The sequence below is a fragment of the Protopterus annectens genome, chromosome 9.part0 (genome assembly GCF_019279795.1).
Source record: "Protopterus annectens isolate FY-2018-M chromosome 9.part0, PAN1.0, whole genome shotgun sequence".
NCBI lineage: Eukaryota > Metazoa > Chordata > Ceratodontiformes > Protopteridae > Protopterus > Protopterus annectens.
This window is the reverse complement of record NC_056743.1, coordinates 708,581,964-708,597,536: the sequence shown is the minus strand read 5'-3', so window position 1 is coordinate 708,597,536 and position 15,573 is coordinate 708,581,964.

The window sequence follows — 15,573 nt, the reverse complement described above, 5'->3', positions numbered from 1 at the left end:
GGGCATTGTACTCAATCATTGGTCTGATGAGTGATGAGTATAGGGAGACTATGATCTCCCTTGATCTAGATGAGAATCCCTTCATGATAAGGTGGGCAATGTAGAAGGTCTTCCTAACTACTTTAGCTACATGGGTGTCGAATGACAGACTACTATCAACCTGGGTCCCCAGGTCCCTGATAACTTCTTCTGTGCTCAGTGGATTGCCACCTATTTGGTAGCTAGGGTAACCTTGTTTTTCCCGAAGGGTATGACTATGCATTTTTGGCATTTAACTTTAGGCCATGGCTCTGGCACCAGTTATCCATTTCTGTGAGACCCTTCTGAAGGATATCTGTGTCAGATGTGTTTTCTACTATGGCCCAGTTTGCAGTCATCTGCAAACTTTGTCAGCCATAACCCTCCTGTGTTTGCTTGTACTGGAAAAGTAGATGCCAAACAAGAGTGGGCCCAGGACTGAGCCCTGTGGTACACCACTTGTGACAGGCTTTGAGTCTGACATGGCACCAGCAACTCTGACCCTGTGGGTTCTGTCACTCAGCCAGTTTGCAACCCATCTTGTGATGTATGGGTTAACATTTAAGCTGATGAGTTTTTCAATGATACCCGAGTGGGGTATTGTATCGAAGGCCTTCGCCAGATCGAGGTAGGCTGTATGGACTGCCTTTCCTCATCAATGGCTTTAGTGACTGTTTCAAAAAGTCAACCAAGTTTAGAAGGCATGATCTGCCTTTGACAAAGCCAAACTGGGATGGATCCAAAGTCTGCAAATTCCCTATGTCTTTATTTATGAGGTCCATTATGATCCTCTCCATGGCTTTGCAGATAAGGCTTGTCAAGCTAATGGGCGGTAATTTCCAGGGTCGGTGGAGGCACCGCCTTTGTGAAGTGGGACCACAGTTGCAGTGCGCCACTCCTGGGTATGTATCCAGAGGTAAGACTATGATTAAACAGCTGTCCTAGCTGTGGGTTTAATTCCTCGTTGAGTTCGTGGAGCACACAGCCGGGGACACCATCAGGTCCCATGGATGCTGTGTTTTTGCTTTGGAGAGAGCAGTTCTCACTTCGGCGTTGGAGATGTTTGGGGCTGCAATCGCTTGGTATAGATATCTCTCCTCTTGGGGGGGAGGGTGGGGAGAAGTTTGCACTGAACCTGTCAGCCAGTATGTTGGCAATGTCTGTAGGATCAGTAATCTTCACATCATTTTGAACTAGTTCTGAGCATATCTGGGAGTTTCCTCCCAGGTTTCTAACATAGCTAAAGAAGGCCTTATGATTGTCTTTTGAGTCTTTAGCTATTTTTCTCTCAAAATTTGCTTTGGATGATTTTATGAGAGCTCTTAGTTTTTTACTTATAGTGATCAAGGGTGTCTTACCTTTTAAGGATTTTGCTCTATCTTGTAGTAGCTTCCTCCTTTTGTTGTAGAGTTTGTTTATGGCTGGGGTCCACCAGACTGGACGCTTGCCTTTGGTACAAAGAGTCTTTGTTTTGCTTGGGATTGCCTTATCCATGCAGTCCTGCAGGTGCTGGTAGAAGGCATTTGTAAGTGATTCAGCGGCTTGAGTACTGTTTTCCGCCGGCTTGGGGCCCTTAAAGGAGACCACACTAGTCTTTAGAAGTGTGAAGTCGGCTTTGAGAAGTTCTTTACTGTGGTCTTTTTTATTTCAGGTGGGGGTGGGATGAGGACCTCCAGCGAGATTAGTTTGTGATCTGATCTCACCAGTGAGGGGTATACTTCCGGTGTTGAACATTGTGCTCCCATGTTCGTGATGATGAGATCAAGTATGTTTTCTCCTCTTGTGGGATGGTGACTAGTTGTTCCATGGCATTTGAGTTTATGAATTCCAGGAACTTTTGGGCTAGGGTGTTTGGGCTTGAGTAGTGTTCCCAGTCTATATTAGGGTAATTGAAGTCACCTAGTATGATGGTGTTTGGTGATACATTTATCCCTCTAGTGTTTTCAGGAAGGCCATGTGAGGTTCCTGAGTTTGTGAGGGTGGCCTGTAACATGCTACAATTTGCAGAGCAGTCTTGCCTATGGTTAATTGCACCTGGATGGTCTCCGATGCATCGTGCGTTGCCACTAGTCTTGAGGTGTGGGTGTCTTTGATGAATATGGATACCCCCTCCTTTCTTGGTATTGTCCGGATTTTGGGGCGGACGCATGATAAGAGGTAAAACCTGATAGTGCTGGGGTGCTCTCAGAAGCCTTGAACCAGGTTTCTGTCACTGCACAGACATCGATGTTCTCCATACTGAGAAGGGCCTCGAGTGCGTGCATTTTGAGATTTAGACTTCTGGCATTGAGCAGCATTACCCTTAGTTTTTCCTTTTTGTGTTCTAGGGTGGTAGGTTTAGAATTTGAGCCTTGCCTAAAAAGGCACTATGGGGTGGCAAGAGCCTTTGCCAATATCCGGAATCCCAGGGTGACAGGTGCAAGCCGTCCCTTGCGAAGCAGCGTGGCTTGTCCAGCATGTCATCCCAGGCAGACAGACATTGGATCCCCTTTGAATGACACCAGAGTTTAAGCCAATTGTTAAAGCTGATCATCTTATCTCTGTATTGTGGCATCATTCTTGGTGAAGGTAGGATACTGCTCAAGGTCAGGGTCATACCTGCCTGGGCTACATAATCAGAGAGCTCCTCAATGTCTCTTTTCATGTAGTCCAAGGAGGTACGTCTCAGGTCGTTTACACCAGCGTGGACAATGACTGAGTCGTATTTGTACCTGCTGTTGAGAGACCTGAGTGCTTGCGTTATGTGGCGGATTCTAGCGCCCGACAGGCAGCTTACTGTGACCTTCTCCTTACTCAGTCTGGTGAGCGGGACGTCAGTGTGTCTGCCTATGGAGTCACCAATGACTAGTGTGTCTGGCATTGTGTTTGGCCTTAAGGGCTGTGACTGTTTGACACTCTGACTGTGAGGTATATGTGTTGCAGGTGTTGTGTTCTGAGGTGGTGGTTGTTTGGGTGTCTGCTTTGGTGGCCTCTGCTGTTTTGGTAGATTTTTGATCAGAGCCGAAAGTATGTCTTTGTGTGTTTATGTGTATGATTTGAGGTTGTGATGGTACTATGTGAGACTGGGTCTATAGTGTGTGTGGTAACCTTCTCCTCCTGACTGGTCTTGCCAGTCCTATGTTGAGAGAGCTCAGCCTCCAGTTTGGCTGTATAGTTGCATCTCTCGCATGTATTTGTGTTTTGTGGGAGGAGGAGAGGGTTGTCTGTGTACATGAGGCAATTGTAACATTGCCTCAATATTCCCAGGTTCACCAGCTGAGCAGGAGAGGACACTAGCAACTGATCCTCGACATGCTAGAAGGACTAGACAAAAACTTTAAAAGAGATTCGGGGATGTGGGTGACCGAGAAATGGGGTTTGCCTTTTGGGGTGCTATCTATAAGAGTGCCGTATCAAGGTAATAAGTACTGTAGGAGCAAGTGCTAGGTTTAACAGATAGAGAAAAGTCTACTTGGAGTCAAGTAGAGATGATCTTTTTAGGTATTAGAGAAAGTGCTAGTAACAGGGATGCTTAAAGGTAAGATTGAAAAGAATGCACTCTGCAGTGTGCACTAGAGAAGTTAGATATGAAAGTAGGTAACTTGAGTTTTACCTGTTTAAAAAGTTAAGGTTTAGTGGAGAGTTACTATTATTAAAACAGCAAGATGGACTTTCTTTTGTTACCCTTTTGTTCTATTGCCATGACTGAGCTTTCTTCTAAATAACTATAATCTCAGCATCAGTTGTTGTGTCTTTTGGCTTTTCCCGGTTAGGGGTCGCCACAGTGGAACTCCGGCCCGCTAATGATTGGCAGTAGATTTTTACATGCCGAGTTGCCAGCCCTGCACAACCTTCAATGAAAGTGCGCCCATTCACGCATGTCTCCCCACAGAAGACAGTCTAACTGAGAATCGAACAGGACAATGTCTTACTGTGAGGTGAAAACGCTACCGCAGCACCACCACCACAGTAATCTCAGCATCAGTTACAGTACATACCTTATACATCGTTGAAAGGCTGTAGATTTTAGGGTAGCTTGCAGGTTCACTCTTAAAGGAGGAGTATAATTTTTCCTGTTAAGAAGGTTATTGTTGTCTGTTTGGGATGTGCATATAAATAGTTCTTACTGAGGACTAAATCACAGTTAAAAATGTTTATCATTTTAGCCAGAAGTTAGGCACTACATCTGGGCCTGGGGTTTTCCATTTAGGAGCTTTTCTTAATTTTATTTCAGTTTCTGTGGTCATTACTTCATCCAATTTCATATCCTGTACATTTGAACTTCTTACTGTTTCTTTTACTTGTATCCATTCAGCATTTTGTTATGTTCCACAGGTTGTTCATAGATATTTCTCCAAAATGTGTCTATTTCTTCTTTTCTTTTTGTTTTGCTTTGTTTCCCAATTCTCTGTAAAAATGTAAAACATTTTTAGAGTTATCAATGAATTGCTTATTTGGTACTTTTCTTTTACATTTATCTGCATATCTTCTAAGTTTTTCTGCCTGTGCTGATATCTTTAGTTTATTTGTAATAGTGTATGATAGATCCTGGCCTGTTCTGATGCTTTGCAGTGCTTTCACGTCTATCTTTCTAAGTATTTCTGTTGATCTCTTCTATACTCTTCTAATAGTGACACTATTGTTTTAAATGCTTTATATTGGGTCTTTCGGCTTTTCCCGGTTAGGGGTCGCCACAGTGGAACTCCGGTCCATTAGTGATTGGCAGTAGATTTTTACGTGCCGACTTGCCGGGCCTGATGCACAACCTTCAACGAAGGGACGCCCATTCACGCATGTCACCACACAGAAGACACTCGAACTGAGAATCGAACGGGACGTCTTACTGTGAAGCGACAACGCTACAGTTTTCTCTATTTGCTTCCATGATGGCATTTGATTTCTTCCCTTCCTTTCCCTTATTGCTCTGTTTTGTGGTAAGACCTGATTATTTCTGGAATTGTCCCTGATTCAGGAGGTAAGGTGTTGCGATTGTTTCATGGCTACCATTCTAGGACCCACATCAAGTTTCAAGTTTATGTCTCCTAGACACTTCCAGTCTAAATATCATACTGTTAGTGCTACCCCTGTTCAACAACCTTGCAACCTTTCACTTTACCCTAGTACACAGAGACTGAACTGTGGTTGCAGTGCTGTTACATTAGAACAGCTGGGGTGTACCACACTAAGTTTTCATGTCCCACAGGGAATTTCACAGTAACTGGCATAGCTTTTAACCTCTTACCTCTGGCATCAGGGAGGAACAAATATAGAAGTAAAAGGGACAATTAGGGACACTTTTTAAAATATTAGTACTATTAATTTGTAGGGATAATAGAGTAAGAGAATGTGAATAAAGCTGCATTTTCTGAAGTAAAGAAAGTCTATGACTCTTAATTACTGTCATTATTAGATGTGAACCTTTTCTCTAAAACTGTCAAGCTTAGGAGGGTTAAGAGCAACAGAGCAAATTTTTTAGCCAGAATCACAGACGTCCTTAAAAACTGGGGACAGTAGAGAGGTATGGTGTAAAAAAAAAACTTCAAAGACCAATTCACGTTAGGTTCAAGCAAAGCATTTCTTTATTACTTGCAGCAAGGAGACAAAGCATGTAGGTACAAGATTTGTCTGAATTACTGGTGTTCCCTATGTTATTTTTATACAGTTTTCTACAAGTCACACAGATAATGTTGCTACCACTACTGACGTAGCCGGACACAACTTTCTATATGTTACACAAATAATGTTTCTTCAGACTTCCTGCTGACACATCTAGATTATTGCTGTTTTGCAAAATCATTTGAGAAAAACAACCTGAAAAACATCCTGCCTGTCCTTGGGCCTTTATTTAAGACCCCTTTCATTACTTAGTTCTTCCATTGTACTGTGTTAATACATGTGTTACATTTTATCTGTATTCAAGGTTCACTTCTAGCTTTAGCACAAGTCATGCTGACTATGGTTAAGTTCTTTTAAACACCTATTGTATTATTTATCAGTGTTCACTGCAGCTGGTCATTTTCACATGGCATAAACAGGAATGAATGTATCTTTATTAAATTTCATGGCATAAGCAAAATCACAGCTGCGCATACTTTTATTATACTTTTATATGACAAAAACAGAATTGAAAATGTCTCTAGTAGTTGAACAGAATAAATGTATTAACTTCTTTAAAGCCTATAATGTACTAAGCATGCATATTACTATTATATATTTTTCTAACATTTCCCCCCTTTTAATACTTTATTCAACTTTTAAAACAAGCATAAACAGTTTTTCTTCCCTTAACCTTTTCCTTTTCAGGATTTGCAGTTAAAGAGTCATTAAGTTTAGGCTTGTAAAAGGAATGTTTCTAGTCCTTGAGCAATTCTTCGAGTTCAGCATCGTGGTACAAAGTTTCTGAAACCGAAGTGTCTACAATATTTTTCACTAGTCCTTTCACACAGGGGAGGAGACAGCACCCACACACCATCAGTAAGGCTATCCCTACACAGATGGCAATCAGAATGTTTATTAGGATGCTACCCCAACCCCCAAACAGTTTCTGAAAAAAGTTCGTTAATGGGTTTGGTCCTGGTCTAGTCATGTCTGACACCTGCTGAATCACCTCGAGATGGCTGTCTATCTCGTGCCTGTAGTCGGGAATATAAAAACAACACTCCTCCTGGATTAATTAAAGTTCATGTACCTCCTTTCGCCGCTAGGGTGAAGTCGAGAGCCATGCGGTTTTGAAGCACCACAGTTCTCATAGCTGTCAGTTTATCGGTTACTAGTTCGAGGGCAGAAAAAGTTGCATTACTCATTATTTCAAGAAGTTTTGACAGTTTTCTCAGTTCCCAAATTGATTTTGTTGCTCCATACGCTGGTAGTACACCTGCCCAAGATATGACAGTGTCACTCAAGTCCATGTGCGCCAGTCCATTGTTATTTCCTGGGCCTAAATTATGATGGTATTTCCAGGGTGCATTGATTCGTCCTACTGGATTAACAGGCTTCTTGATTTCTCGAACATTTCAGATTTTCCCTTGAGGTAAGACTGCTGTGTGTCGTATGGCTGGAACCAGGTACCCCAAGAAACAGCTACCAGACCAGTTTTCCAGTAGCCATTTATATGCTTTTCTTCCGCATATGAAGTAACAGTCTTCTACTTTAGTAGTAACTTTACTATAAACATACCCTTGTACTGCATGAAACATTTTTCTGTCAATTACAGATAGTTGTTTGTACAGGACAGCATCATGCTTTATTTCTCAGATTGTCTTATGCATTAGTTCAACAAATGAATCATAGCTCGTATTGCAATAGGATCCGATGTTATTTGTTTTAGTGTAGCATCTACAGGGAACTGTCACATTACAATAGCTCCACCCCACCTTGACTGTGTCATTCTTATAAAAACACACTGTACCCTTCTGAGGAATAGACAACTGCAATTCTACTTTATCTCTTGACGTAATACTCAATGTATCATATGTATCATGAATCAGGTTTTCCCAGGTCTCATTAGACTCGAGGGGAACTGAAGTTAATAGTAACCCCCCATATGCTGTTGGTAGGGCTGTGCAGACCCAGCAATTCAAAACATTAAAAGTTTCAGCATACACATATTTGATTGCCTGATAGGTATTAAAGTTTGGGTGCCAATCTGTATGCTTATTTAATTCTACTTGTGTGGCCAAAAAAAGAAATGGCCACAACAAAAAGATTATTGTTACCAGTATAGTCAACAGGATGGTCTTGTAATACTTCTGTAGAACCAATTGTTTTGCATTTCTGTTCTCCCCGGTTCTTCCAAGTGGGTGTATCTGGATTTTGCTTGATTCAGTCATTTCACTTTTTTTTTGGACACGTGATCTTACACTCTACCCTATAGGACCTTTAGCACCGGTGATTGCTTTACTAGGTTTGAGACGGATCAGTTCCTATAGACCTGACCCCCCTTTGTAGCCAGACTTTTGTGCTTAAGGTCCCAATGGAGAGGTAAGATCTTTGTCCAACTCGAAATTCTTCACCAGCTTGCAGTGTGTTAGATGTATTCATGAAGCTCTCTCTGCTATTTTGACTGCAGTGGGTGTCGAAAGAAGCACCTGGTAGGGACCTTCCCACCTCAGCGTTATCCAATTCTTTCTTTTCACTATCTTCACCCAGACCCAGTCACCAGGCAGCACGGCCACATCCGATGTTTCAGTTCGTCTTTGATCTGAAACAGAAACAGACTGCAGCAAGTGTCTAGAATTCAGTAATTTCCTCATATATTCTGCTAATGTAAAATCAGCTTCCTGGTCTGCTGGCATGAGAAGTTTCCATTGAGGTGTATAATAAGCTTTCCCAAAAAGTTTTTCAAAAGGAGTCAATCCTTTTGCTGTAGGGACAGTTCTCATGCTTAGCAGTGCCAGGGGTAGGCAATACAACCAGGTTTTACCTGTCTCAGCTATTAATTTTCTCAATTTATTTTTCAGTATACCATTGTGCCTCTCAACCAGTCCTGCAGGCTGTGGATGATATGCACAATGATTTTTTAAAGAAATACCAAAGTATTTACCCAACTGCTGTATGGTCTGATTTACAAAATGTGTTCCATTGTCACTATAGATTCTTTCCAGAATGCCAAACCTAGGAATAATTTCTTTGACAAGTACTTTTGCTACTGTAGCTGCATCTGGATTTTTGGTTGGAAAAGCTTCCACCCATCTGGAAAACATATTTATAATGACAAAGCAATACTTTTTGTTCTCACATTTGTTCAATTCTATGAAATCCATACAGATAGTGAGAAACGGATATGGTGGTGTAGGAAAACTCCCTTGCTTGGGCTTAATTGCCCCTTGTGCATGATGTTTGTTACAAATCTGACACATCAAACAAAATTTTTTAGAGTAGTTTGTAAATCCGTATGTTGTGAATACTTTATTAACTAACTGTACCATCCCCCCTGTTGAGACATGGCACTGCCCATGGCTCAACAATGCCGCATAGCGAAACAAATTAGAAGGTAGTATAGGTTTTCCTTCTTTGGAGATGTACAGTCCCTTTTTTAGGATTGCTCCTCGTTTCACCAATCGTTGTTTTTCAGCTTGTGTAGTGAGTGTCTGCATTGTTTTTAACATATCTAAATTCAAAGTTTCAGAGGGTTGTAGTTCCTCATCTGAAAGAAATACTTCTGTAGCTGCTTGCTTTGCAGCTGTATCAGCTCTCGCGTTACCTTTTGAAATTCTATCTTGTCGTCTGGTGTGAGCTGTACATTTGCAAATAGCTACTTTCTGAGGTAATTGAATAGATTCTAAAAGATCTAAAATAAACTGTGCATGATTTATAGGTTTGCCAGTAGATGTTATCATTCCCCGGTTTTTCCACTGTTGTGCAAACACATGCACAGTGGAAAAAGCGTACTGGCTGTCAGTAAAAATGTTAAAATACATGCTCATGTTAGAGCAATCAATTCCTCTGCTTGTGCAGATAAATTGTGTGGTAAAGACTTCGCTTCTATAACCTCAGTATCAGATACTACTGCATATCCTACTAGGTTCTGTCCTGCAGGACCTTTCTTGCACGAGCCGTCCACATAGTATGTCACCTCAGCATCATCCAAGGGGACATCTGTGAGATCTTTTCTAGGTAATGTCTTTTGCTCATACACCTGCAGGCAGCGATGTGGTGTGCCGTCTGCAGGAGTTGGAAGCAGAGTAGAGGGGTTCAAAGTCATGCATCGTTCGATTGTCATATGAGGTTGGCTCAACAAGATAGTCATGCAGGAGAGATGCCTAGCAGGGGAAAGATATGCCACCTTTTCTTGTAGTAAAATAATTGCTACTGAATGGGGTACCCTCAAAGTGAGGGGGTGAAATAAGACTACTGAGGCTGAAGCCTGTACTGCCATCACTGCTGTGACAACTGCCTGTACACAGTGGGGTAAAGACCATGCCACTGTGTCCAGTTGTGATGAATAATAAGCAATGGGGCATTGCTTGTCCCCATGCTGTTGTGTTAGTACTGATGTCATATAACCCTGCTTACAATCTACAGTCTGGAAAAAATGCTTATGATAATTTGGTAATCTCAGAACTAGTGAGGACACTATTAATTGCTTCAGTTTACAAAAGGCAGATTCTACCTCTGGTGTCCATTGTAATAAATCCTGTGCTGCCATAGGCGTTTTATATATGAGGTCAGTTAAGGGTGCAGTTTCCAAAGCATAGTTTGGAATCCAACCTCGACAGAAATTAGTTGTACCCAGGAAGGACATCATTTCCTTCTTGGTAGTGGGTTTAGGTGCTTGCAAAATTGCTACTTTTCTGTCCTCATCTAATGTTCTACCTTCTTTGGATATTACATATACCAAGTACTTAACCTGTTTTTTCCAGAGCTGCAGTTTGCTCTTGTTCACTTTATGTCCTTCAGCGGCTAAAAATTGTAAAAGTGCTAGGGTGTCTTCTGTACAGTCCTGCAGGGTGGGGGCCGCCAACAAGATTCATCAACATAAAGTAAAATCTGACTACCTCTCGGTGGGTTAAATCCCGCCAAGTTACTTGCCATTTCTTGTGAGAATATTGTTGGACTTTCACAATATCCCTGTGGTAGGCATGTGTATGTGTATCTTTTTCCCTGAAATGTAAATGCAAACCAATATTGGCTATCAGTGTGTATTGGTATTGAAAAGAATGCGTTACTCATATCTACCACAGAAAAATACTTTTGTTGTGGTTTTAAATCATTCAACAAAGTGTGTGGATCTGGCACTATGGGTGCCCTTGGTATTACTGCGTCATTTACTGTTTGTAAATCTTGGACCATACTCCATTCTCCGTTAGCTTTTTAACGGGAAATAAGGGCGTGTTACATGGTGAGCCAGGAGATTCCACTAGCACCCCTCCCTTAAGTAAAGCTGCTATGATAGGTCTGATTCCTGCCTCTGCATCTTTCCTTAAGGGATACTGTCTTTTCTGTGGTCTAAATGCTGATTTTGGCGTGATATTAATTGGCTCTGCTGTACGAATAAGTCCTACATCTGATTTTCCTGTCGACCAGAGATTCTCTGGTATGTTTTGCAAGGCATTTTCTTCCTCCTTCAGTAGGAGTGTCCATCAGCTGTCTTCACAAGAATACAAGTGCACAGCTGGGTTTGTTTATGTTACCCAATTCAATCTCTGCACTTGTATTCCCTGCTCTGATAATTCTAATTCTGTTTGCTTTTCCCATCTCGTGACTTTCTCTCCCAAGTCTGCCCACTCTACATTCTTATTTTTTGTCAAGCTGACATGTGGTAATCGGTTAGATTTATAAAGTGCAAAAAATTCTACTGGCAATAAACAGCTGGCCACACTGTTCCCATCTGCATCCCAGTACAAATTACGCAATACTAATCTATTTGCACAATTTTTAAATAATTCTTTCTCATATTCTTTATCAGGTTCCGGTGTGTTACAGAAATATAGGGTACAATGCAACAAGTGTTGCTTATCAATGTCAAGGGAGGGAAACTTGCTGACAGCTACATTCATCAGTTCTCTGGTCACAGTCCCTGGACCAATCGTAACCAAGTCCTGGCTGTACCAATAAAATGTTTCACCCCCCGATTGCACAACAAAGGTGTCGGTTTGTCACTGTGCTTTCATACCTTGCATGGTTGGGACTACTGCTATATTGAATAACTGCATGAGATCTCTGCCCAGGAGATTTACTGGGCATTTTGCAGAAACTACAATGTTGCTTTTCTGTGTCGATCCTGAAACTGGATCAGTTATTGTGATGTCATGGGAGAGGGGCTCCCGATACAGATGTCCATTAGCTGCTTTGACCAGTATGTAATCAGGTGATTCTGAATTTTCTGGTAGTTTGGAGGGGTGTACCAGGGTTCATGATGCCTGAATCACACAAGAATTTGACTTCCCTCCCCTCCATCAAAAGTGTAACTTCTGGCTTCGTGTCTGCTAAGTAGAGCTGAAGGCTCAATAAAGCTAGGTCTAATATTTAATTTCCTTCATTATCAGTAACTTCTTGCACTTCCTCTACTCCCTCTGTCACATCCTCTACTCTCTCTGTGACATCCTCATTTGTCCTTTCTCCATTAGCTCCTTCTAGTGATTCTTGACTTTCATATAGTCAGTCTTCACCTTCCTCATTTTTATCTTCCGTTGTTGCCTTCTTATTTTTCCTGCAATCCTTTGCCAAGTGTCCCTTTTTACCACATTTAAAACTTTCTCCCCTTTTCTTACGCCCTTCAAAGTCCTCTGATCAGTTTTCTTGCCCTTTTTCCCAGACTGCACTACATAAACCTCTGCTCCATCATCTACAGAAAATACTTGAGCTTTCTTTTTCTTTTTGCTATTAAAATGCCTTTCGGCATGCCTAGCATATTCAAGTAATGATTGTAACCTGCTTGTGCGATGATCTACCATATGTTTCGTAATAAAACTGTTTATGGGTGTGCTGCAACCTTTTAAAAATGCGTTCTTTAACTGCTGTTCATACGGGGAATCTTGTGTTTGATCTTCGGGAACCTGCATTCCACAGTGGCTATTAAAACATTCCAATAATCTAGCATAATATCGGTCGACTGTTTCACTGTCTTGTTGGATGCATTGATTAATGCAAGTCCAGTCTGCCCTAGGCTTCCATTTTTCAGAGATGCGGTCTGTAAGACTTTTTACTCTAGTGTCTAACTCTGCGCTGCTATTTGGGAGGGGTTTTTGTGCAGCATCACGAGGATTCCAGTTGACACAAATCATGTACCAATCTGGTCCTACAATCTGTCTAACTACTTTTTCTATTTCTTCTCCATTTAGGTTATAACTTAACCTCATTCCTTGTAAATCTTCTGAGAATTTTTTAAAATTAATTTTTGGGTGGGGAATTCCTTCAGTGGCTTTCCGAATATCTTCCGGAGTCCAAGGTCTATAGACTAAAATGGTCGGGTCCTGATTTTCCCAACCTGCCTGAGGGTAAGGTACTTCTATAAGTGGACATATTTCTTCTTCTCCAGTAGGGTCAGTATTTTTAACTATCTGCCATAATTCAATACCTTCCTCTGGATTATTTACTCTGGTTCGAGACCTGGTCTCGATCGGATCTCTGATTTTAGTTCATTTCAATTTTATAATGTCCCTGTCTCCAGTGATCGCAGGATATAGTGGGGGCGGACTGACTTGTCCGCTTGCTTCATATTCTGGTAAGGGAGAAGGAGGGGCTGATGCCATTACTAAGTTATTATCCTCTCTGTCTAAAAACATTGCTTTTGAATCTTTATTCTTTTGATCCCTACGGTTTGCTTCCTCCAACCACCTGTGTGCTTGGGGGATTCCTAACCATCGTTGTTTTTTAACGTGGCCTTTGGAATCATTTTTAAGTTATCTGATAAGTTTAATAAGTGAGGCTTTTTTTAATCTTCCATCAAATTCATACTTGTTAACCCATTTTGAATAATATCTAATATTATCGGCATGCTGCGACTGCATATATTTCGTGTCTTCTGTTAACGGCGGATTTTGGGACGGTTTTGTGCAATTATTACCCATTTATTTTTGTTCTTACCTATTAACCATTACGTAACTTCTATTATTTTTAACGTGGTACCGTGGATTTTGTTATAGTCTCTTCACAATGACTACCTGAAATCTACTATTCTGTTTCACCTGATCTATGACAAGATAGTACATTTTCTATCCCTGACTGTAAGAAAAAAGATACGTTCTGACATTCTAATAGAAAAACAATACACACCTAGTCCCTGATCTTAAAACAGAAAAAAGTAGATCCACCTTACCTGAGCCTACGTGATTGATCGCCTGATTCTCGGAAAACCCGTCCTTCAGACACAGATCATTTGACAACAATTCAGTCGGAGGTCTTTGCAAGTAAGAAGAACCAATTTGGTTTCTTCCCCGTACGGTTTCAGCCACCTGGCCATCTGATCCGAGGTAAAGAGAGGGTTCTGGTCCGAAGGACCAATCTGTAAAATAAAAACTTCAAAGACCAATTCACGTTGGGTTCAAGCAAAGCATTTCTTTATTACTTGCAGCAAGGAGACAAAGCATGTAGGTACAAGAGTTGTCTGAATTATTGGTGTTCCCTATGTTATTTTTATGCTGTTTTCTACAAGTCACACAGATAATGTTGCTATCACTACTGATGTAGCCAGACACAACTTTCTATATGTTACACAAATAATGTTTCTTCAGACTTCCTGCTGACATATCTAGATTATTGCTGTTTTGCAAAATCGTTTGAGAAAAACAACATGAAAAACATCCTGCCTGTCCTTGGGCCTTTATTTAAGACCCCTTTCATTACTTAGTTCTTCCATTGTACTGTGTTAATACATGTGTTACATTTTATCTGTATTCAAGGTTCACTTCTAGCTTTAGCACAAGTCATGCTGACTATGGTTAAGTTCTTTTAAACACCTATTGTATTATTTATGAGTGTTCACTGCAGCTGGTCATTTTCACATGGCATAAACAGGAATGAATGTCTCTTTATTAAATTTCATGGCATAAGCAAAATCACAGCTGTGCATACTTTTATTATACTTTTATATGACATAAACAGAATTGAAAATGTCTCTAGTAGTTGAACAGAATAAATGTATTAACTTCTTTAAAGCCTATAATGTACTAAGCATGCATATTACTATTATATATTTTTCTAACATATGGTAACTGGAATTTAGTTGCAGTGATGCTACATTACTATATTCCTTTGTAAAGGGCCAAGCTTAGGTGAAATTATGGTACACTAGGTGAAGGGCACCATCCTGCCTCCCCTCTCACACATATCCCGTGTTTCCCCCAATCTCCTCTTTTCCTGGTATCTCCACACCATTCAGATTAGTTTTTTCTTTCTTTTCTCACGTTTTGTATTATTCTTCATTTTTTTCCGCATCTTTTGAAGACACCCTAGATGACCATGACAGTTATGTTGTGTGTGTGGGTGTGTGTCTGCTTTTGTGAGAGATATTTAATTGTGTCTTATGCGTAAGAAAGAAAAAAAGGTGTTGGAGATATAAAGAAATGGAGAGAGAATCTTAGTTATTCTGATCTGTTTTTTTGGAAATGAGCACCCATACACGTATGTATGTTGGTGTCTTAAAACAGAAATTTATTCTTATTTTTCTCCTTAAGACCCTGCTTCATTCCCATCTCAAAACCCTCTGAATGTTCCTGCTCTATCCCACATGACTCACCCCTTTTTACTCCATTTCTCACACTCCTTTACTTCTCTCTTCTCTTCATCATACTGAGCTTCTCTGACTACAACCATCTTCATTCTTCTCATTTACTCCTACTCTTGTTCTACTTTTTTTCTTATTGTCCCCCCTTCTTACATTCAACAATTATCACCTCTTATCCCCATCCTACTTTAACTCTGCTAAGATTTCATGTAAAACTGTAATGCCAACCCTGTGTTATTTCACATTGTAACAAATCTAACAGGAATATGCACGAATGGATTTTTCTTATTTTAATTGACCTATTTATGTGTATTTGTGTGTGTGTTTGCAATTTTATCTTTTACCTTTTTAACTGAATTTTCACTGCAATCGTGGGTTTTTTTGTAATGTTGTGTAATACCATCGTTCTT